A 24,831-nucleotide genomic window follows, 5' to 3' on the forward strand; every position below is an offset into this window, starting at 1 on the left:
AATTTTTGCCCAATGCTTACTTATTTTAGATAACTTATTGACTTATTTTATATATATAACTTATTGACTTATTATATATATATATATATATATATATATATATATATATATATATATATCAAAAGGAGAAACAGTTATAATTGTACAACTTGATTGTACACCCATGTAACCAATAGCCAGATTACCAGCAGCACAAAACCCTTTAGTCAGTCACTTTACCTTTGCCAAGGTTCACCACTCTTGACTTTTAGCAGTATAAATGCTGCCTTTGAATGCTACACAAATGAGGTCATACTATTATTACTTTGAATCATTTGAATGATATAAGTCAAACTGTTAGTTATATGTGTATTCTCCAATCAACATTAGTGTGTGTGTGTGTGTGTGTGTGTGTGTGTGTGTGTGTGTGTTGTTTTGTTTATTGTTTCATTTTGTTCTTTTTCCTCTTCAGGTAAACACCTTTTATTAAATCTCCACCACTGTCACCACCTCCTACCTCTGTCACAGTTTCAGTTCTTCGTGAAGAGACAACCAAGAAGTTAGTAGGTGAAGAGGCTAGGGAACAGCTAGATGGTTTCTGGTTCTTATGTAAATTTGAGTCTCATCTATTAATGAAGGTTTAGAGAGTCAAGCAAAACAAGTTTTGGAATCATTACTTATTTTTGGATGGCTCCATTCATTCAACATTATGCTTGTGTGTTTATCCATATTGGTGGTGATAGGTGTTTATCCATATTGGTGGTGATAGAATAGTACTCCATTCTGTGAAATGGAACTGTTTATAGGCATTGGTTCAGTTATAGCTTCCTGAAGTTTACAAATGGTATTGCTGTGAACATAATTTTCATGTCTTGGTGAACATATGTATGCATTTCTCTTGGATATAAACCTAGGAGTAGAATTGCATTAACTAGTGATGCATTGACTGTTCATATCTGGTAGAACTGCCAGATCTGGTGTTGAGTTATGGTTGTACCAATTTATACTTCTCACCAGCAATTTATGAGAATTCCAGTTGCCCCACATACTATCAATAACTGGGGTATTTTCTGTCTTTTCCATGTGAGCCCTTCTGCTGGGTTTTTAGTCATAGCAAATTATAGTTGTAACTGGCATTTTCCTAATGAAATTGGATCTCTAATGAAATTGGATACCTTTTCATATGTTTATTGGTCCCTTGGATAACTTTTGTAAAATATCTTTTCAAGTTTTTTACTATCTTCTATTGAGTATGTATGCTTTTTTTTAAAAAAAAAAAAACAACACACAATTTTTATTGATTTAAGAAAGGAAGGGAGAGGGAAAGAGAGATAGAAACATAAATGATGAGAGAAAATCATTGATGGGCTGCCTCCTGCATGACCTCTGCGGGGGATTGAGCCCGCAAACCAGGCACATGCCCTGACCAGGAATTGAATAGTGACCTCCTGGTTTATAGGTCAATGCTCAACCACTGAGTCATGCAGGCCAGGCAAGTATGCATACTTTTAATTGCATGCATTGGTACCTATCTCTGTATAATTAAAGTAATATTATTTAATTTGGCAACTTAAAACATAAGAACTAAAGAAAACACAACAAAAAAAAAAACACATAAGAACTATTAAATTAGTAGTAGTGATCTACTCTTTTCTTGCCATAAAATTAAGTAGAAAAAACATGCAGTTTATCTTTTTTAAAAAAATTCCAATTCTCAGAATGTATTTATCTGTGACTGGACTTTCTAGAAGCAAAGTAACCAAAAACAGAAAACTAAAGCTAGGATAAAATACAATTTAATTTATAGTTTCACTTGTTATTTATAAAAAATATTTGAATGACAGTTTATGAGACTTTTTCTAGGGATTGGGGATATGTAATCCACAAAGTCTTGTCTGTGCTATAAGCAGAACACTGAAGCCAATTCAATTATCATAAGAGTTAATATTTTATAGAAACATAAAAGAGCAATTATCACACACTCCTCAATCCTGGCCCCTAACAGTATTAAGCAAACAGAATCCAGAATTAAATGAACTAGTGTCTTCTCCAGTGTGAAATTGATTTTTATCATTTGGGTTTCCTATAGTTCCAAGTAATTAGTTTCCTGGATGAGATAGAGATAAGGTTAGGGATGATTTGGCTGGAGGGCTGCATTGATCTATGAACAAATTGTGATGGCTTGTGATTATGAATTATGTTCTGTGCAGAGAAGAAGGTCTCTGTTCCTTCTACTTTTTCTTGAACTGGTTGATAAATCTCCATTGCTTCAGAGTCCCTGCACTGATTACTAATGTCTTGCAATCTTTCTCTGGCTCAAAACTCAAGTATATATGAAAAAAGACAATGCATTCCGAGTGAACAAAATAAGCAAGGAGTGAATTTAAAATTTAAGCTGCTCCTTTTTTATGGTCACACTTCAGAGCAAGGTTATTCACAGGTTTTCTGAGTCATTAAAAGTAATTAGTTCTGTCATAGCAACCAGCTACTTTTAGGCCTGCCTTTAAAGGCAAATAAAGGAAAACCATAGAAAAAAATTAAAAAGGGGATCATGATGTTAGCTGTAGTTTATTGAGAATTGTTTTCTGATGAACGGGTGTTGGATTTTGCAAAATTAATCTTCTGCATACTTTGCTCTTCTTTTTGTATCTGGGAAAGACCCCAAACAAAAAAAAAATAAATGTATGAAGAGACAGAAAAACCCAATAGAACTTGAGCATATAGATTAGCCCTTTGTTCTGGGTCTTTGCCCAGATCTACACAAAGAAAAGGAATTCATGTAAAAGCACCATGTAATTGCTACAGTCTATAATCAGAATAGTTTGGTCATGGCCTATTCAGAAGGAGAAAATGGACATGCTATGTTCACATAAGCAGAGTATATTTTGATAATTCTATTGTTCACATCCACAAAGTGTAGTGATTGGCTAAAAATATAAACTAGATATCAGAATGTGTCTTCACACAGTGATCCTTTGTTCTGTGTGCTCCATTTTCACTAAGGTAAGTCGTCAAAGCAAAATATGTTATACAGCATCAACAGTCAAGTGCTCTGTGTTAACTCGAGGCTAGAGAACCATGATAACATCCATGCTAAGTTTATATAACATAGACACAACAAAACTTACCTGCATCAAATGATCTATCTTGCTTTATTTATTCAAAGCCTTAGAACTGCCTTCAAATGTAATTTGTAATGGTGCTTTAAACTTTTAAATGATTTTCCAAACACTATAACAAGCTACTAGGATAGAGTGCCCTAGAAACATTATTTTCTTCTCAAGTTATTTATTTACATCTGCTCATCTTCCCACGCTGTATTTATGAGCCAATACTCATTCAGGATGAGAACACTCTGTGTGTTTCAAAATTGTGGCAATTATTAAATGGGTTTGTCAATAGAAAATAATAAGTTACTGTTATGCATTCTAGTACCCTTTCATTTTGGACAAAAATATTTTTAATGAAGATAATTCCTATATAATGGTAAAAATGTTTGGAAGAAAATAAATATGCTTTGCAAAGGAATACAAGCATTATTATTGACAATTCATTCTCCTTTCTCTCTTTGATGGAGGTGAAATAAACGATTATTCTAGAAGATGTCTCCAATTTCCATTAGAGAATTTAATTCCATTTCCATTTTAATAAATTTGCAAACTGAAATGGTGTCAATCCCGGATTTCTGTTAACAACTCTTAACTAAAAATTCTGTGCTGCTTAATGCTGATCAAAATCCAAGATCATAGATAAATATAAGGATTAACTGTGTGATCTGAAATCCATTGGTCTCTGTAAGTAGCTTGCCCTGTTTTCTTGCATTATGCCAGATCAGGATGCCAGTGTTCAGAAGGAATTATTTAGCTTTCCTGTTCACTGAATTTATGAAGTTGTGCTTTGTTGTTATATAAAAGACATGCATTGGAGAGTGTAATGGCAACTAGCCTTTTGATTTAAGTTTATGTATTTATGGTAAAAATGCCATTGTCTTGTTTCCTAATCACACAGCACCTGCCCCAAAATATAAACATTTTCTTTTAGTTCTTAATAAAAGTAAGTTTTTTTCTTCTGAACAAGTTTTATGGTTATCTACTTACTTTAGTTTTTGTTTTCACACTCTGGATCTTGTAAACCTATGCGCTTTTCTTTGTTCTAGGGCAGCAAGGAAATACAAAGCACAATTTTGACCTAGAGTTGACAAGTTACAGGATTTCTTGACATATACCTTGAGGGCTAAATTTTATTACTAGCTTCATCTGATATTCCCATCAATATTTTCTTTGTGTCTCTCACACCAACATCTCACCTACAAATAAATTTTTTACACTTTCTCTTTTGAAAAACTCACAAAATATTTTTTATAACTTTTTTCATGTTTTTGTTTTTTTAGAGAGAGGAAGGGAGAGAGAGAGAGAGAGAGAGAGAGACATTGATGTGAAAGAGAAACATCCATCAGTTGCCTTCTGCACATGCCCTAACTGGGGATCAAACGGGATGACGCTCCAACCAACAGAGCCACACCAGCCAGGGCACAAAATAATTTTTAAAATAAGAGGGAAGTTAAACATTAAATGTACTCTCCTACCTTTAAAAAATTAAGTGATTGATAAAAATATGTAACTCAACTCATATCAAATCCAGTCTGTAAGACTTTTAAAAGAACCTTTTATTGTCATATAAACTTTGTTTAAATAAAAACATGAAGAACTATGGCAAGCATAGAAGTGATTTGATAGACCATTGATGTAACTCAGGAAAAGCAGTTTTCCATATTTTTGAGTTATGGTCCCGTGAAGTATAGACTGAGTCACAGCATAAGGCAGTGAGTACCAAGTGAAGAGACTACCACAGAATTCTATTATTGTTCACATGTTCTAGCCAAACATACTGTAATGTACCACTATTTACTCAATTATTTTCTCTTTTCTGCACCCCTTCATTTTTTGTGTAGACCCTCTATTTCATTTATTTCTACTGTGATCTTTGGTATGCCTTCTACTAACTTTGACTTATTTTGGTCTCCTTTTACTAGTTGCTTGAGGTGTAAAGTTAGATTGTTTGAGTTTTGTGTTTGTTTTTTTTTTTTTATTAATAGACACGTTCCTTAGAAACCTGTCTTTTAGAACTGCTTTTGCTGTATTCCATATGCTTTGGTATATTGTTTTACATTTTCATTTGTCTCAATTTTTTTTTTAGTTCTTCTTTGATTTCTTCTTTAACTCATTGGTTGTTCAGGAGCATTATGTTGAATCTCCACATTGTTGTGAATTTTTTACCTTTCTCCTTGTAATTCACTTCTAATTTCATACAATTGTGGCTGGAAAAATTTCTTGATATGACTTTAATCTCAAATTTATTAAGACCTCTTTTGTGTCCTATAATATGATATATCCTGGAGAATGTTTCATAGGCACTTGAGAAGAATGTTTGAATGCTGATGTTTTGGGATAGAACGTTCTCTAATTGTCCTTAGATCCATGTGTACTAATATGTAGTTTAATTCCAATGCTTATCTATCCATTGTCCAGATAATCTATCCATTGTTGAAAGTAAGGTACTGAAGTCCCTTCTATATGTATTGCTATTTCTCCCTCAGATCTATTAATGTTGCTTTATATATTTAGATGCTCTTATATTGGGTGCATAGATATTTGCTAATATTATAGCTTCTTAATGAATTGACCCCCTTTTCATTATATAATGACCTTCTTTGTCTCTTGCTGCATCTTTGCCTTAACATCTATGTTTTTCTAATATAAGTATAGCAGCCCATGCTGTCTTTTCATTTCCACTTGCTTCACTTTCAATCTATGTGTGGCCTTAAACCTAAAGTGAGTCACTTGTTGGCAGCATATAGTTGGTTCTTATTTTTCTATCCATTCAGCCACACCACTCTGTCTTTTGATAGGGTAGTCTAGTTTATTAATATTTAATGTAATTATTGATAGGTATGGTTTACTATTGGCATTTTGCATATTGTTTTATGATTGTTTTATCATTTCTTTGTTCTTTTGTTCTTCTGTTGCTCTCTTCCTTGTGATTAGATGATTTTTATCTGTTTTGATTCCATTGTCTAATCTCTTGTGTATCTACTATAAGTTTTTGCTTTGTAGTTACATGAGTAAAGGCATAATTTTTAAAATTAGCTTGTATTAAGATCTTGATTTACCAAATTCTTAATTCTGTTACTTTATCTAATCTCCCATAAACTTATTTTATCTTTCTTCAAAAGGAGGATGAGAGAGAACCATTGATTGGCTGCCTCCTGCATGCTCCCTACTGGGGATGGAGCCTGCAACTGGGCATGTGTCCTGACAGGGAATTGAATCATGACCTCATGGTTCTTAGGTCAACGCTCAACCCATGCTGGCCAGGCTATTCTTCACTTCTAATAATTTGTAACTATGAGATAATAAGGCTCATTGTGTTCTTTACTTGTATATTTTTAAAATATTCACAAATCGTATTGTCCACTATGTGTGCTAACAAGTACACACACACACACACACACACACACACACCCATATCAGGTAGGCAAAATATTTAGAAGCAATGTTAAAAACTTTGTTTTGGGGTATAAGTGGGCTTGAATAGCTTCTATAATAAGAATAGCTATAATACTGGAGAAAGTTTTCTATTACTTGCAACACACCAGGAGGCTACTAATCACAGAGTGTTACAACAAACCATAATCAATAAACATTCTCCAAGTTGTTTATTTTCACTTACAAAATTATCTGGGCTGTTTCTTTGTTCTCTAATAAAAATATGTTGTAATTTTAAAACTATGAGAGTATTAAAATAAAAATACAAGAGGAGTCAGAGGCAATAAACTTAGTTTTTCAAAATGACTTCATTTTTTTTCCTACAATACAAAAGAAGAAATCAGCATAATCTTTTATTGTGTGATTTTATTTTAGGTTTAATAAAAATAAAATCTTGACAGAGGACACTACCTATTTTGTTAATTTGTTTAAAAGTGTTGACAAAATAATTAATTTAAGTAAGCATTTATTACACATCTATAATCTTTATTTTCTATTTCATAAGAGGAATTTTTATAGCACTCGTCAATGATACATTCAAAATGCTTTACTTGGATGTGTTGGGTAATCAGCCCCTCAACATGCTTTCCACATCCAATATATCACCATCCCAATCAAATGCACTTGTTAATTATAGCATCTTTGTTATAGTTTGTGTCCAACAGGAATGTTGGGAGTGATATCCACAAAAAAATTAATCATATTTTGTAAAAACAATAATAACAAAAATGCAATTCTTCCCCTTTTCCATAAAAAAAATCAGGGCTTGGCATTGTAAAAAAATTGTATTTTGAGTCAGATAGGCCTAGATATTGATCACAGCCATAGATTAATTAAGCTTGGGGCATTACAAGTACAGGTGTTTTCCAATTTCTTTCATGAACTTGGGGAAATAATGTCTACTTCGAAGAATGGTTCCCAGAGTGACGTCAGAGGAATGGCAACATGAGGTCCCCTAGGTCTCTCCCCTTGAAGTTATGACAATTTGAACAGTTATATTCAACAAAGAAGACAATAGCCACTGCAATTCAGAAAGAACTCACAGCATAAATAGGGATAGTTTGTCACAACAAAAACATAAAATGGGAGTCGGTAAAGGTAAAGTTGCGAATTTGAAAAGGAGAATGGAGATCAGGTGCATTCAGAAGAAAAAGGACTAATATATAGATGAAACTTTCTATTGCATAAACCTAATGGTAAAACAACACACACACACACACACACACACACACACACACACACACACCCCAAAACATCTGTCTTCCAGGTAATAGAAATAATGGAATGTGTCAGTATAATTTCTGCTTAATTCTAGAACTTTGTCACTTTTTAGTTCATTAACTAAAACTATCAGATAGTGAAATCTAGTTTCAAGGATATCTAACTTCAAAAGAAGTTTTAATAGTACAGGTAAAGAAAGGGACATGTGGGTTGGAAAATGGTGTCAGCCAGCTAGTTGTTTCTTTCTATGTCATATTACTATGATATTCTTAAATAGCAACAGGTTACTGTCTTTGTTAGCATGTGATACACTGTAGATTGACTTTATTTGCATAATATTTTATTAATATCTATTTTCCATTAAACTGTAGTCTAGGGAGCACAGGAATATAGGTTTTTTTCTCTTCCTATTTAAACCTCAGCTTTTTTATATTAACAACTTTATTTAATTAGTTAATTAATGCACAGTATGTGCTTAAAACAACTTACTGATTTAAGAAATTACTTTAGTTAATATCTGTTTCTCTTCCTCACACTTAAAAAATTATAATTCATTATTCTCACACAATATATCCTATTTTATACTGTCCATTGTGCTACTTAAATTAGTCTTGTGTATGTAGTTTACTTTAAAACACTTAAAAGTAAAGCTTTTGTAATATTTCCTTGGCTTTCCCATAGGATTCCTTGGCTTGCTTAGAGCATATTAATTAGATTGTATGAAAAATCAATATTTTATTTAAAATAATTGTTCTTGGTAGATATTAAATGAGTTTGAACCTTAAATATGAAATGCTTAGAATAATAAGAAAAACTATATTAAAATAGTACAAAAGTTATGGTGAATGCACTATATGGCAAGTACGCACATGGTTCTACCTGTTACTACATGTGGTTTGGATTATTTTTGCTGCATGTAAGTTTTGATAAATGATCACCTAATTCAATGATACAAGAACAGCTATAATGATGGAAAATATAAATCACTAGTGTGATTGTTTATGTCCAATAATCAGCAACAATTGATGATTAAATATAGATTTTTAGTTTCAACTAGAATTTAAGTAGTAGAAGAAAATCAAACTCCTGCTGAGGTAATCATCCACCACATTTAGAGGTGAATGGACTGGTTACAGGAAAGTAATAAAAAATTCTGTCTGCTCGTCAATCTCACTGGAGGCCTTCCACATGCTTTCTGGGTCCCATCTATTACATGAAATTAAAGAACAAACTGGAGTAGAACAGAATCCAAACTCAATCTTTGTGTGTTGATCAGAACAGGTATAATAAATATGATCAAAGAAAGAGGAACAGTTGAACTTAAATTTATAATGAAGGTGGGTAAGGGTAATTTATTTAGTCATTCAATAATGGTTTATTGATTATGTACTACCATATTTGGCCTTAGTCAGACAAAAGAAAATTAGAATATCTACCATCCAGCCATAATAAAAAGCTCTCACTTTGGAAGAAGATATTTCAAATATGTTCCAAATGCAGTCATGATTTATGTGGAAAAAAATGTAGTTACAAACACTCTGTATTTCTTTCCCCTCTTCCCTGTTCTTCTATTTTGTTGTTGTTATTATTTATTTTTTGCTAACCATGAGTAGACATTGATAAGGGTAGCCCAGATGTCTTGGGTATGATATTATTTTGATGAAATGCTACATTTAATTTATTATGTACATAAAATATATAAATATAATTATATAGTTATGTCATATATAGCACATATAACACCTTTCTAATGTGTTATTTATAATATATTATTTTGTATGTTATTTTGTAATGTATGATTTTCCCTACTTCCAACTTTATATAAACTATGTTCGAAGAGGAAACTATTTTAAATTGTTTCAATTCCCCATAAGAAAAATAATTATCTCTACAAAGTATATGTTCAGTAATTTTCTTGTACTTTGATTGTACATATATCACTAGTCTCCTGAAAGGAATTAAATAATTTTAAGAGAATTTATTTCTTCATAATTTTTATGTGAAAGTGAAGAATTTTTGCAATTATTTATGTGTAAACACACCAAATATTTTTTCCTTGAAATTCAAAACAAATTATTTTAGTGATGAATTTGACTCTTATTTATTAAAAATATATATAATTTGTAAATTTCACTAATTCAATATTAGTAACAAACACTGTGACACATTAAACCAATGATTTAGGCACCCGAGGATCTTAAATCTGAAATGGAGGTTTCTCTGAGCTGCATAGGATCTTGTCATTGTCTTCCTGCTCATACTGTAGGTAAAATTAAGATATCTACATTTTATAATAACTTTCCCTATAAAATTAAAGAGTTTTCTACTTTTATTCCAAGTGCTACAGTATTGACTTAACTGATATCTCATTAATAGGAGAAGCGACTATTGTGAGAGAAACGTCTATTGACTAAGGTGAACATGAGAGATGTGAATTCAAAATTAAGGAATAAAATGTATTTTTCACAATTCACATAGCAAGAGGTCAATTAGAGGTTCACATTACCTATGAACATTTTAAAAAACTCTCTTTTTAAATTACAGCTTAAATGTCTATGTTTAGGTATTCCAGAATAATAGTGACCTCTTGGTTAAAATTGAAAGTGTATCTTTGCAATCTTCTCAATGACTCTTGGGCAGAGGTTCTATGGGTATGATTAGTGTTCTGTTTAAACAGGGAAAGAGCTGCTAATCAATCTGAGTTGCATAGAATTCACCAATGTATAATTATATCTCAGATTATCCCTTTTATATGTGTATTTTAAATCATCAGCATAATATAATTTGAATTAGCATTTTATTTGAAATGATGAACTACTTCAGCAAACTTTTATTGTTGTTGGAATGCCTAATATGTGCAAAGTAGCATGCTTAGTATAAAAATGTCTCATAAATGGAGCCATTTCAAAACAGAGTTGGAGTTGGCATCCTAGAGGCTCTTCCACAAAATACCACGGCCTGGGCGAGTCTATTTTGAAGAAGTGGCATTAGAAGAAGTTTAAGTTTAAAAAATTTGGCTCTCAAAAGAAATTTCAATCGTTGTACTGTTGATATTTGGCTCTGTTGATTAATGAGTTTGCCAACCATTGTCCTAGAGGATCTACCTTGCATGTCTTGTTCTCGAACCTTTGGAATGTTTGATTTGGGCAAAATAAGCTTTGGACTGAGCCAAGCCAACATTATTTTCCAAACAGCTATGTGTAAATCTACCAGGAAATCAGACATCCTGGCCATAAAGACTGATTAACTGTGGACAGTCTTTGGCATCAGTAACAGCTAAAGAATAACTTAGCTTTTCTGTACTGATATAAAATCTCTCCCTCTCAGGTAGTTATTTCCCTTCCCCTTTTCATAAAACTCTCTTGCCTTCACCTCATAAGCTAAACACTATTTAGGCTTCCACCTGATTCAGTACTTCCCAGGACTGAAAGTCTGTGCTCTCCAATAAACACTTGCCGCCTATCACGTTGGCCTTTTACTTTTAAGGTTAACACATGGCTTCAGAATTGATCTAAGAAAATGAAATAGACATTGTCTCTAACATTAATGGTTTATAATCAAATGGAGCATTTAGGCTGAAATGTACCAAATTTGCTTATAGAGAACAAATATTTGGTCGCTGTAATAAAAGATGTAGGCACAATATTGAGGAAACAGCAAGTTTTTTTTTGCCTCAGGTAGTCAAGGTAACTTATATGGAGAAGGTGACCTCTGAGGGGGATTCACTAAGGTTAGCAGGCTATTTCCAGGTGGAGAAAATTAAGGTGCCTAGTTTTGAGTAGTAAGAAACTATGTGGTAAATTGCAGAGTTTTAAAATTAAATGGCGTATTAGAAAAATTATCATGGAATGGTATAATATGTAAGGAACGGGATGGGAGATGAGGAAAGAAGAAGAATGGTAGGTTGGGTATGGACAGTTGGTGAAGGACAGTGCATGCCAGCCTAAGTCCTGAGCATTTTATTTCAGGACATTTTAAAGCAGTTTGAACAAGAGAATGCCTTTGTCTGAACTGAGCTGTATAAACGTATCTGATTATAGTAGTGAGACTCCTAGATGAGAGTTGCTGAGAGCAAAACTAAGAAGTTAGATATGGGAAGGAATTTTATTTGAAAATGAATAAATACCCAAAGTGATCTTGACCTATAATGAAATGAATGGGCAGAACCTTTTCTGTTAAATCAGAGTAACATTAAATTTAAGTGACTGTTCTGCCCTCACATAATCTATCTCGCCTGAAAAGCACATTTTGTATCCTTCTCTTTCAATCATATGCACATTGAAAACAAAATTGGCCCCTCAATATGTAGTAGAGAACCAAGCAGCATTATTATTTGATCCTGCTGCCTGCTTTCTGTCAATTCCCTGAGCAGCAGGGAACACAATACACGCAACCTTTATCCTGGGGAGGTAGTTCTCATAGTGGGTGACTAATACGAACTCTGGGCTACTTAAGTTTGTGATTATACCTGGTCAAATCCAACTCAATGTACCTGCATCTGTAATTCTGTGAACTGCTTCAACATGAAAACTCATATTTAATTCAATGTTATTGATGTCTAAAGTGTTTATAACTTTTAAAAAAAGCAACATGTAAAGAATACAAATTATTGAAAGAAATTTGCAGGAAGGGGGCCAATCTTTTAAGTATTAGAATAGTGGGGCAGTATTATTGGATACCATACAAAAATAACATTATTGAAAATATTTTTAGAAGTTTGATTGACTCCTCAATTCACTTGAGTATTTAAAAGCAGGAAGGAGATGGTAATTAACATTTATTTACAACTAAAGATGGTTCATGCACTATGTGAAATGCTGTGCATCAATGAAAACTTTCAACCCTCATAACTACTTCATAAGCTAGATATAATTAATATACCTACTTTATAGTTGCATAAATTGAAGCAGATAGAGGCTTTATTATTGTTAAAATCACAAAGTTGATAAATGGAGGCTCAGCTAAAACAAAATCTCTCTACTGTTGAACACTGGATTCTTTTTTTATGTTTTTTTTTTTAATTTTAATTTTTTAGAGAGAGAGGAAGGGAGAGGAATAGCAACATTGATGAGAAAGAAACATCGATAGGCTGCCTCCTGCACGCCCCCTCACCCCTGGGGACAGAGCCCACAACCCTGGCAGGTGCTCTGACCAGGAATCGAACTGGCGATCTACTGGTTCATTGGTCGATGCTCAACCACCAAGCCACACTGGCTGGGCGAACACTGGATTCTTAACTGTTGTCTTACAGAGCATTTCCTAGTTTTCAGCTCTTCCTAGAAAACTATAAGCCTTCTAAGACTATGCTTTCCATTGTGTCAGTTTCACACAGTCCTTGCCAATCTCTAGGACTACTGGCTCTCACCTGGGATTATTATTTCCCTCACTCACACACACACCCCACGCACAACCACACACTCTCCTTTTATACCCTCACTCACTCACTTCCTCTCTCTCCACTCCATCCTGCCTGCCGCCATCTTCCCTCTCACCGCAAGGAGTCATTTTGAACTTTATTACGACTGTATTTTGGATATAGATGATGATGATGATGATGACAATAAAGTTAATGGTACACAGAATATAGATGATGATGATGATGTGATAATAAAGTTAATGTATAATGAAGGTTTAATGCATATTAGACCTTTTGTAAATAGCTCCCAAGTCATTTCAGAACTGCATACAAAATAAGAAGCAGTCCTATAAATGGCCTTTTAGTGATGAAGTTGACTCTTATTTATTAGAAATGAGAAAGTTTTATTCTTCCCTAACTAGAAAGTATTCTATCTTTTTATCACCTATGTAATTCCAACTGAACATTGTCTCATCGTTTCAGCACTTACCAATCCCACCTCTGTTACATTTATACCCTATTAGGTCCATACTATCACGTTTTCCCACTGTGACTGAATTGACTTCATCCTTGTCCCTTGTGTCCATTACACTATGAACACCAAGAAAATAGGGGCTTGCCCATCTTGTACTATTTCTGAACAATAATGCCTTGCAGATAATAGGTAGTTGATAAATATAGGTTAAATAAATAAATAAATAGGGCTACATTTCTATTATCTCATGATCCTTTGGCATTCAAATTACAGACAATTCCTCATGCAGGGAAGCTCCGCACAGCTGGAGTCACCTCCTGACTCCTCTCTTTATCCGGCTACAGTTGTGATGAAGACTGAGTCCTACTCACAGTGGCCCACTCCATGCTGGTTTTGCACCTGATGTTTGATTTTTCTGTCGCAGAGCTTTTTTTCTGAAGCCAGAAAAATGCTCCATCACAAGTTGCTTGAACATGTGCAAAAGCACAAGTTGGAAATTGGGAGTAGTTAACCAGGGGTAACTCTCAATTTCCCATCAACTTGATGGATCACACAGGGAGATATTTCGCAGATATTTTAGAGGCCTTGGCATGGTTTCTATGAGTTGCCTACCACGGTATTTTTGCACCCTCCTTTTCTCTCTAACCTCTCAATTCCCTTTTTGCTGCTTTCTTAGATGAAGTCCAAAATTAATTACATGAACCCAAAGGCTTGAACCCTTGACTCAGGCTCTGCTCAAGAGGGTAGTCAAACTAAGACAAGCCAGGAAATGGAAAACGTCTTTTTATCTAGAGATAATTTAAGATTCCAAAACCTCTTGTTCTCACTGCTCTCTGGACTTTGATCTGCTGGCCACTTTGCTTGACATTAAGCTATTATACCATGACAGCTACAGCGGCAGGATGGTGACAATGCAGCAAAGATAGAGTCTATTCCTGAACCACGTCTCTAACCTATCCTCATGACGTCTACATCCATACAGCCAGTCCCCTTCCACAGCCTCAGGACCACGCAGCTTATCACTCCACAAATCTCCCTCTAGACTCTGGAATGAAACAGCTAGGACAACTAGAATATAGAAATTAAAATTAGTTTCACTTGCAACTGAATCTTAATTTAGACACCTATTATTATTATTATTATTATTATTATTATTTAATAACTCATCTCCTTTATTAGCATATTTGGGTGATCCTTGACTCCTGAGTCTCCTAAAAAAATTATATATCTTAGGCTAATTGTACAATTATAATTGTAATTGTACATTGTTGTGATTAAGAGAAAAAATACAGTCGTAATAAAGTTTAAAATGACTCCTTGCTTCCCGTAGGAAGGGAAAAGTTAGGGAAAATATTACATTATTTTATTCAATGAAACAGTGAAAAATAAATCTGTGTGGGAGTACTAGGTATTCACCAAGGAAGAAAGACTGGGAATCCAGTCCCTGAGGTAGAGGGGGAAAGACAGGAAGTATATGAAAGGTCAGTTAAGATGAAAATACCTGCTTAGGGCTTACTGTTGTAGGACGTAACTAAAGCATGTTCATCCAGTATTATTAGAATTATTCTCCATTTACCCTTGATACCATTTTTTCCTGGTTCTTATTGTCTCTTGGACTCAACATTGCCTTGAAGTGGTCCAGTCCTTTTAGTCTTACTCATTCCCATTTATCACTGCCCCATTTTATTCAAAGTCCTACTCTGGGGTTTAGGACTTGGTGGTGGGAAAATTCTTCACTGTTACTTTTAGCTAGTGGAGTTGCTTGGGAAAGGGAGATATTCTTTCATCCATAACTGGAAAAAGAATGTAAATTCAACATTAAAAGCTAGGTGTATTAAATTGCTATCATATATTTGGGGACAATGCAAAAAAAGTGGCCCCTCACAAAGTAAATTTTGAGAACACAGCCTTGTAAGGTACAATTTTCTCAGTGGAAAGGTAATCTATAAATGTATATATTTTTGTATATATTCATTGCATAAATGTTTAAATTATATGTGTGTATATTATATATATTTTTGAATCCTTCTTTTAATCAGTTTCACCAAATTTAAATGTGTGCATTATTTTAACAGTATATAATTATATTGTTTCCTTAATAGTGATTTAAATTATGTTTCCTGTTAATGTCTTATGTATAAATTATGTTTCAACACTTTTTATATAGTGTTTATTCAGCTATAAGACCAAGATAAATTTACAAATTAATCACAAACATAGTTACCGAAGCTTGCAAAATTCTAATTAACAACAGTATTTTAGCATGATAGATGATAATTTTAATTGGAAATAAATCACGTATATTGGACATAAATTAGAAGAAATTTTGCATCATGACTTATCCTATGTTTAAATCTTTTTTTCTGTCTGACTTCAATAATATTACTCTTTACCTTTTTTTACACATTTCTATAATACAACTTGAAGTTAAAAATGTAAAATCGTTGTTTGTTAGGTAAAAATATAATCTAAATTTGTGACTTGTGTTTTCCTCTTTACAGTGTATCATTTTGAGAACTTTTTTTTTTAGTTTTAATTAAGTGCAGTGTATATATATATATTTTTCAATTTTTTTCATTCTGTACCTTAAGAAAACTTGGCCTACCCTCATTAGGAAAAACATTCTTTCCTTTTTTTAAAAAAAACAGTGTTATATTACTTGATCCTTACATTTAGATATATAATACATTTTTAATTAGGTTTTTCATGGAATTAAATAAAGTTTCAATGTTTCTCAAATGATTCACCACCATTTATTGTTCATTTATTTTTCAATGAATTATCTTGGACATACATAGAAAAAATATCACATGACAATATATACCTGGAGCTATTTCCGGACTCTGTTTTCTGTTCCACTGATCTGTATATTTAAATGTATGCCAAAAACAAACTGTCTGGATTACTGTACCTGTTTTGAAAGTCTTGATATTAGACTACACTTGGCTATACCATTTCAAAATTGTTTTGGCTAATTTAGTTCATTGGGTGGGATATATTAAAACATTAGATTTATCTTGTAAATGTCTACAATACAAGCTTGATTTAACAGTTTCTGGGATTTATATTGGGATTGGCTTGAATTTACACACCATATTGATAGAAATGACAGCTTAACATTGAGTCGTTACATCCATGAATGTAGTATATCTTTGTATGCAGATCTTATAAAATTTCACTCAGAAATGTTTTTGGATGTTTGTTGTTGTTGTTGTTGTTGTTGTTAATCCTCATCATTGAATTTTAGAGAGAGTGGAGGGAGGGGAAGAGACAGAGAGACACATAGATTGGTTGCCACCGAACCAAACCAGCTAGGGCCACACGGAAATGTTTTATATATTTTTGTTTGCCATGAATCCATGCATTTTGTAAAATTTATTCTGAAAAATATAATATGTTTGCTATTTGAAAATATATTTTAAGAGAGGCAGGTCCAAGATGGCAGCATGGGAAGAGCCTGAACTCACTTCCTCCCATGAGCACACTGAATATACACCTACAAATAAAACAACTCCACCCTGAAAAAGAACGGAGGCTTGATTTACAGTAACAGTTTCTGCACAAGAAACAATAGAGGGACCACACAGAGAAAGGTAGGGAAGACCGAGACACATAACCATGGGAATCCCACACTGATGTGGCAACCTGTAGTAGGGAGGGATTTCATGGAGGGGCTGAGTCCAGACATGCCTGCCCTGGAGCCAGAAAACAAAGAAACAAACAAACAAAAATCCAGCAGTTTAAAGGGCACCTAGACTATAAATGAAGGAAATCCATTTACTAATCTTAAAGTGTCTGCCAAATGGGTGGGGAACTGCTGGAAGTCTATTGTGAGTGCCTTTGTTTACATTCCCTTTTTACCAGGTTAGAATGGGTAGGAGCTCATATAGGTTATCTACCTGCAAGGCCACCTGAATGTGTCCTGGAACCTTGGCCCACACCAGCTCCAGCTCCAGTGTGGCCCCTGAACTCATGCGCAAAGACACCTTGGCAACAAAAGTATAAAATATATTGTCGTTGGAAGATTGGAATATGGTAGTATTTTCTTTACTCTCTAAGGCGAGTTTTCATCATTTTATAGAAGCAGATAAAATGAAAACTAGTCATTTTGAAAGAGTGCTATAGAAATAATATAAATAAATAGAGAAAGCTATTGGACAAATAATATAAATCAATTAAATGAGTTTTCCCAAGGACAATTTACTTCACAAGCTTTGCATTTTCAAACTTTGGATAAAAGATATATAATATTTTGAGGTAAAAGAGAGAGTGTAGCAATTTAACAAAAACACATTATTTATAGAGCGTATACAATTTTCTCAATCAAAAAAATAAGCTTATCAACTAAAATCAAGAAATAAGCTAGTCATATTTCATAAACAAATATACTACAAAAAGTCTAATCATAATTACAATGTGTGAATAGGGTTATAAATAACAGCCAACTATTTAAAAAATAAAATTTAAATTAAAATTGCTAGTTATCATTTGATGACATAAATAACATTTGCCCCCCGCCCCCCATCAAAATCATCACAATCACTCTTTGAGGATCCTCAAGGCAAGCTGAGTTATACTGAATTTGGCATTAATGATATTGCTTATCATAATGGCAATAATGCAGAATCTCCTACCTGGGTTCATGACCCTGAACATCAGCAGGTGACTCTGCAATGATACAGAGCTCTAATAAATAAAGGGACTTCCCTGCTCCACAGTGTTCTCTTGATATGTGACCCATGGCAATATATTATTAAAGGATCATCATACCAATGATATATTGACATAGAACACCAGAGGTTTATTATTTCCTTGGTAAAATATTGCACTTTCACAGGGTTTTGGAGATCTAAGAATACATTTCCAAAGCCAGGCCATGGGTCTATTTGAAGTAGAAGATCAATTTTTCTCTTATAATTTTAAAATTGCAATGTCTGCTTATGACAGCTGTAATCTTAAGCAATCCAAGCTCATACATATTTCATTTTGCTGGTATTGTGTGTGTGTGTGTGTATACACACACACATATATAAACTTAGTTAACTTTTGCAGGAGAGACACTTACAGTAAAGGGCAGACACAGTGAACAAGATGAAGCGTGATTATGGCCCAGGAGATTTATGAAAGCAGCATATATGAGCATAGAGAAACAGTCTCCATAAGAGTACAGAATGACCATGAGGGAGAAATGATATAGTGGAAGGTTTTCAACTTTAAAATAAGTTTGAAACCTCTTTGCCCACAGTTTTCAACTTTAAAATAACTTTGAAACCTCTTTGCCCAAAACCTGTAGATTTATCTCAGATATTTATTTTAAGGGTGAAACCAAGAACAGCACAAAACAAAGGAGGACAAGATGACTAATTTTGTGTGCCCAGCAAAATATGAGACATGTATAGGTTGTGAATTCTGTCCTGGCTTCTCTATAGTTGCTCAGGTGTAACCTTTTCACACAGGTTGGATGATTCTATGCCAAGATAACTAATTAATGGAATCAACTCTGCCAAACATTGAATAATGTGAATCAAACAGAAGGTCGTCAGTGTCCCTGTATATAAAGGTGTAGGTTGTGGCTTGAATGGAAATACCTAGACAAGGTCTTGATGGTGGTGGTGACAATGGTGGCACACAGACCGTGGAGTCCAAACCCAAACTATACACTGTTTTAAAAGTCCTTGGCTTTGGAGTCCAACTGAGAGGAAGGGGGCTGTTTCTCTTCGTTTTCTAGATGATAATGATTTGAGGGTTTTGTTTCCCACAGGAGTGGTGTTTTTTTTTGTAATTTTAACAAAAGTATATTGTCTGCCTGTGGGAGCCCTGAAGTTTGTGGCAAAGTGGTGAACATAATTGGTTATTTGATACTCTATAGGTAAAAAACATTTAATAGATCTCAGCCGATTCAATAGATCTGGTTTCACTTCCCTTTCCTCAGGTGTCACATTGATCCGTAACCCCATCGGTGTCAGAAAATAATTGGTGATCCCAGGCCATCACCTTAACACTTGATATCTTCCCATAGAGGCATTACACTGTTCATTTGGCTTTCCCCTAATCTCTGTGATCCAGCCTTTCTGGTCATTATCTAACCTGGCTTATTTTCCTGAATTCAGTTTTACACTTGGCATTTGCTTATGAGTCACAGGCCCCAGGTGAGCCAGTTAGTGAACCTGAGGCCCAGACATTTAAACTTTGCATTATCGCTTCTTGCCTTGGTGGAATGAGCGATGGTATTGAGAACATCCAAGATTTCAATAGACCATATCGATCTGTCAGAATGGCACAGAACTGAGAGCTGTAGCTTGAGGCCTAACGGGCCCCTTGTTTCCCAGAAAGCCTTGAATACTTGAACTGATGGATCATGTAGTCAGAAAGTTCCTACAGAGGATGCAGAGAGGTTTTAGCAACAAAGGGACCTTGGTGAACTGGCAGAAGCATCATTATTTTTTTACTAAGTGTATGAAAACATTTAAATATTTTGCTAATTACTACAGCTGTTCCAGTGTATATGGGTAGGATATCAGCAAATATGGAAGTGTTTTCTGTTTCTGTTCCAGATCCTTGTTCTATTTATAATTTAGTCCCACTTCTTTTCTGACATTTCCGATTCTTTATTAATAGCATTCTTCCATTTACTTAATTGGCAAAATAGCAATTCCTTTTATAACTATAAATTGTGAGTAAAAATACTTCATGTATATATTTTTGGCTTGCATGAATTTAATTTTTATTTCTTCTTATATAATATAGAGCTTCCTGACTAATATATCTTCCTAGCACCCTAAGAGTTTGCTCTAGCAATTATATATAATTTCTTTCATATTTCTAATCATTCCCTCTACACTTATTGTTCTCTTTCACCTGACAACAAAATCAAATTTTCCTCATCCTAAAATTTCTCTTTACCCAATCAAGATGCAGAGAGGTGTTGAGCAGATTTGGAGCATGAACCATAATTTGCTGAACATGTAGGGCAATTGTAGAGACATGTGGATAAGTTAGGAAACTAGAATAGTAGTCCATGTAACAAGAAATAAGAGCTAATCATTACATTTACTAAGACAGATTTTGTCTAAACTAGGTATCAGCAAACTATGACTTATGGGCCAAGTTGGTCCTCTGACTGTTTTTATTAATAAAATTCTATTGGAGCACAGCCATGAGCACTAATTTATGTATCATATGTGGCTGTTATTAGGTTGTAAGTGCCAAGTTGAGGAGTTATGGCACAGAGCTTAAGGACTTCAAATTCTAAAAGATTTACGACCTGGCCTTGTATAGAAAGTTTTCCAACCCTGTATCTAAACTCTCTCCCTTTGACTTTTGATACTGTCTGCATCTACTGATGTTGTACCTCCAGCATGAACTCTACTCGGAGTTGCAACCTTAACATAAATCTGCTTATTTTATGATTTCTCTTAAGTATCGCGTAAGCATTTCAAACCCAATATATCCAAATGAAAAGCTCCATCCTAATAACCTCCTCTTCCCATCTAAAGCCTGTTTGCACCATAAGTGTCTTTCACATCTTAAAAAAAAAAAAGGTCATGTAAACGCATTGCACTCTGCTGAGGAGAACATGTTCAAGACTCAGCTCAAATATCACTTTCACCACCAGCCTACCCTAACCTCTGCATTAGCATTAAGGACTTTTCCCTTTGTATTATCTTGTTGCTTATTTAATCCTCATTATTATGTATTTCATATTACCATTTTTACTCTTCTACTCCTTTTGCCCTTGCTAGACAGGAATAAAAGAACACTGCTTCATAGATACATCCATCCTAATATAAGATGTGATACTCAGTAATCTATTTAAGTATTGTTCAGAAATAGGCCATTCTTTCAAATATGCATTATGTAATGAGTATTTGCATCCCTCTAAAATTCCTATGGTGAAGCCCTAACACCCAATGCATTTGGTGGTAGGGCCCTTGAGAGGTAATTTGGTTTAGATTCAGCCATGAGAGGATGGTATCCCCCTGATAGGATTACTGCCCTGGGACTGGTAAGAAGAGAGATCTCTCCTTCACTACGTGAATGCACTGAGGAAAGGTCATGTGAGCACGCAGAAAGAAGGCAGTCACCTGCAAGCCAGGAAGAGGCCTTCACCAGAACCCAGCCATGGGGCACCCTGATCTCAAACTTCTAGACTCCAGGAATGTGAGAAAATAAATGCCTGTTGTTTAAAACACCCAGTCTATGGTATTTTGTTATAAGCAGTCCAAGCAGACTAAGACAGCATATAATCTACTTAGCAGTTGGTCTGGTTCGCTTTTTCCTTCACTGTGGTATTTAAAGAGTTATATTTCTATTAGACAAACTCATTTCAAGTGAAACTGATGATCACTTATGTTTACAAATAAATAAATTCTTGGAAAGTATAAGTATTAGTGACATGAATACATAGGCAGTTTTTTTTTTTTTTTGGTGATAAATTATCCATATTGAAGCAAATTATCTAGGAGGAACTTATACAGTTCCTTGAGTGATACCCATACCAATTTAAACAGTAATAACAAGTGTTCTTTTTTATTTTTCAATTACAGTTTATATTGAATATTATTCTGTATGAGTTTCAGGCATACAGCATAGTGACTAGACAATCATATACTTTACAAAGTTTCCCCCTAAATATTTCCAGTATCCACCTGGCACCATATATAATTATTATAATATTATTGACTATATTCCCTATGTTGTACTTTATATTCCATGTCTAATTTGTAACTAACAATTTGTGCTTCTCAATCCCTTCATCTTTTTTCATCCAGTATCCCAAATCACCTCCCCTCTGGCAACCGTCAGTCTGTTCTCTATAACTATGAGCCTGTTTTAATTTTGTTTGTTTATTTTGTTCTCCAGCTTCCACATATAAGTAAGATGGGATGGAATTTGTCTTTCTCTGACTGACTTATTTTACTTAGCATAATACCCTCTAGGTCCATTCATACTGTTGCAAATGTTAAGAATCCATTCTTTTTTATGGCCAATTAACATTCCATTGAATAATAAGTGGTCTCAGTAAATAATAGCTTAAGAGTATGATTGATTTTTTGGCCTTTGAATATTAGAGTAACTTATAATGAAATATGTGAAACACACTTTGAAAGAATATCACAAAACCATATCTGTTAAAATATAGGCTGTCTCCAAAAAATGTATACACGTTTTAACAGCTGATAGCTCAGTTGATGTTTCTTTCTTTTCAGATTTAACCCATTGGAATTGATAATGTATAATAGGTGTGTATATATTTCTTGGGGACACCTTATATTTGAATGGCCTAAAATGTCTATTTTATACATTAACATGACAATAATTTACTGCATAATAATTATATTCTAAGAAATAACTGCAAATAAAATGACTGCTATATATCCAATTCAAATTATTAATTTATATGCATATTTATAACAAAAATAGAATATTTAACATATTTGGGTTGCTTGCTTATGTTGTGCCAATTGACATAAATGAAGAAAATAAAAGAAAATATAAATATTTTAGTATTTATTTTCCTTCATAGTTAAGAAAAAGTTATCGTTATCCTCTTAGACCCGTGGTCGGCAAACTGCGGCTTGCAAGCCACAAGCAGCTCTTTAGCCCCTTGAGTGTGGCTCTTCCACAAAATATCATGGTCTGGGCGAGTCTATTTTGAAGAAGTGGCATTATAAGAAGTTTAAGTTAAAAAAATTTGGCTCTCAAAAGAAATTTCAATCGTTGTACTGTTGATATTTGGCTCTGTTGACTAATGAGTTTGCCGACCACTGGTTTAGACTATAAAGTAAAAACTCAGGTAGAATAGGTATTTTCTTGGAAACACGGTTTTTAATAATAAATATTTTTAAATCATGTTTATAACTAAGGAGATTATTAACCACATAATGCATAGCCATAAAAATTTCAAAGTGGAAAAACAGGTATTTGAATAAATGACCGGATTAGTTTTGCCCCACAAATTGAAATTTCACATTCACAATGCACACTATGTAATATCCAAAAATTTTCTTAAGTGGTTAAGTTCATAATTATTTTTTAAAATCAGATGTGAACATAATTATCCAGACCAATGCAGTAACATTTACATTCTCAAAGTAAAGTTTCTGCCCTGCTCATCACATGACAGTGTAGGCAATAAATTTAGAAGCAGCAAGTTCACTATGATAAACCTTACTACTATCTTGTGAAATCAAAGTTGACTACCAGTTTCTATATGAAATAGTTAGAATGTGTTATCTCATATCTTGCTGATATCTACATAATTTGTTTTAGTAGAAAAGAGAGAAAGATCATTGGATAATAGTAACTAGTGAAAGCTAACCTAGAGAAGTTAGGCAGCTCTGCTTTCTAACCTCAATGTAACAAGACAATGTCCCTGCTACTTCACTGAACCTCATATAAGTAACTATACATTCACTATCTATCTATACTAATAAAAGGGTAATATGCTAATTAGACCAGACGTCTTCCAGACATCCTTCCGGACAAAGCCATGGTGGCAGGGGCCGAGGCAGAGGTGGTTAGGGGCAATCAGGCAGGCAGGCAGAGTGGTTAGCAGCGATCAGGCTGGCAGGGGAGAGCAGTTAGGGGCAATCAGGCAGGCAGGCAGGTGAACAGTTAGGAGCCAGTGGTCCCGGATTGCGAGAGGGATGTCCCAGATTGGAGAGGGTGCAGGCTGGGCTGAGCTCTCCCCTGTGTACGAATTTCATGCACCGGGCCTCTAGTATATACATAAAAGCCTAAGTGATCAGCTGACTGGCCAGTAGCTATGATGTTCACTGACCACCAGGGGGCAGATGCTCAACACAGGAGCTGTGGTCACTTGGCAGCAGCGGTTCTTGGGTGACACACCCGGAACCCGAGAGGAGGGAACCCGATTCTGGGGTGAGTCACCCGAGAACCACCCTCTCGCAATCTGGGACCCCTCGGAGGATGTTGGAGAGCCAGTTTCGGCCCAATCCCTGCAGGCTAGGCCGAGGGACCCCACTGGTGCACCAGGCCTCTAGTTTCTATATAATGTTCTTAAGTGTATTGGGGGAATTGTTGACATAATAATAACGAAAGCTTTGAGCTCAAATATCTGCAATTCAGATTTGGGAAGGCTCTTTTTGGACTCTATCAGACTTATTGAAGTGAAAATTAATTATTATGGAAATTGAATCACGTTTATGCCAAAATACTGACAATAATTTTTAAGTGTTTCCCATCATTGCTAAGCCAAAAAAAAAGTGATATCAATACCTAAACCCATAAAT

The sequence above is a fragment of the Eptesicus fuscus genome, chromosome 17 (genome assembly GCF_027574615.1).
Source record: "Eptesicus fuscus isolate TK198812 chromosome 17, DD_ASM_mEF_20220401, whole genome shotgun sequence".
NCBI classification, from domain to species: domain Eukaryota; kingdom Metazoa; phylum Chordata; class Mammalia; order Chiroptera; family Vespertilionidae; genus Eptesicus; species Eptesicus fuscus.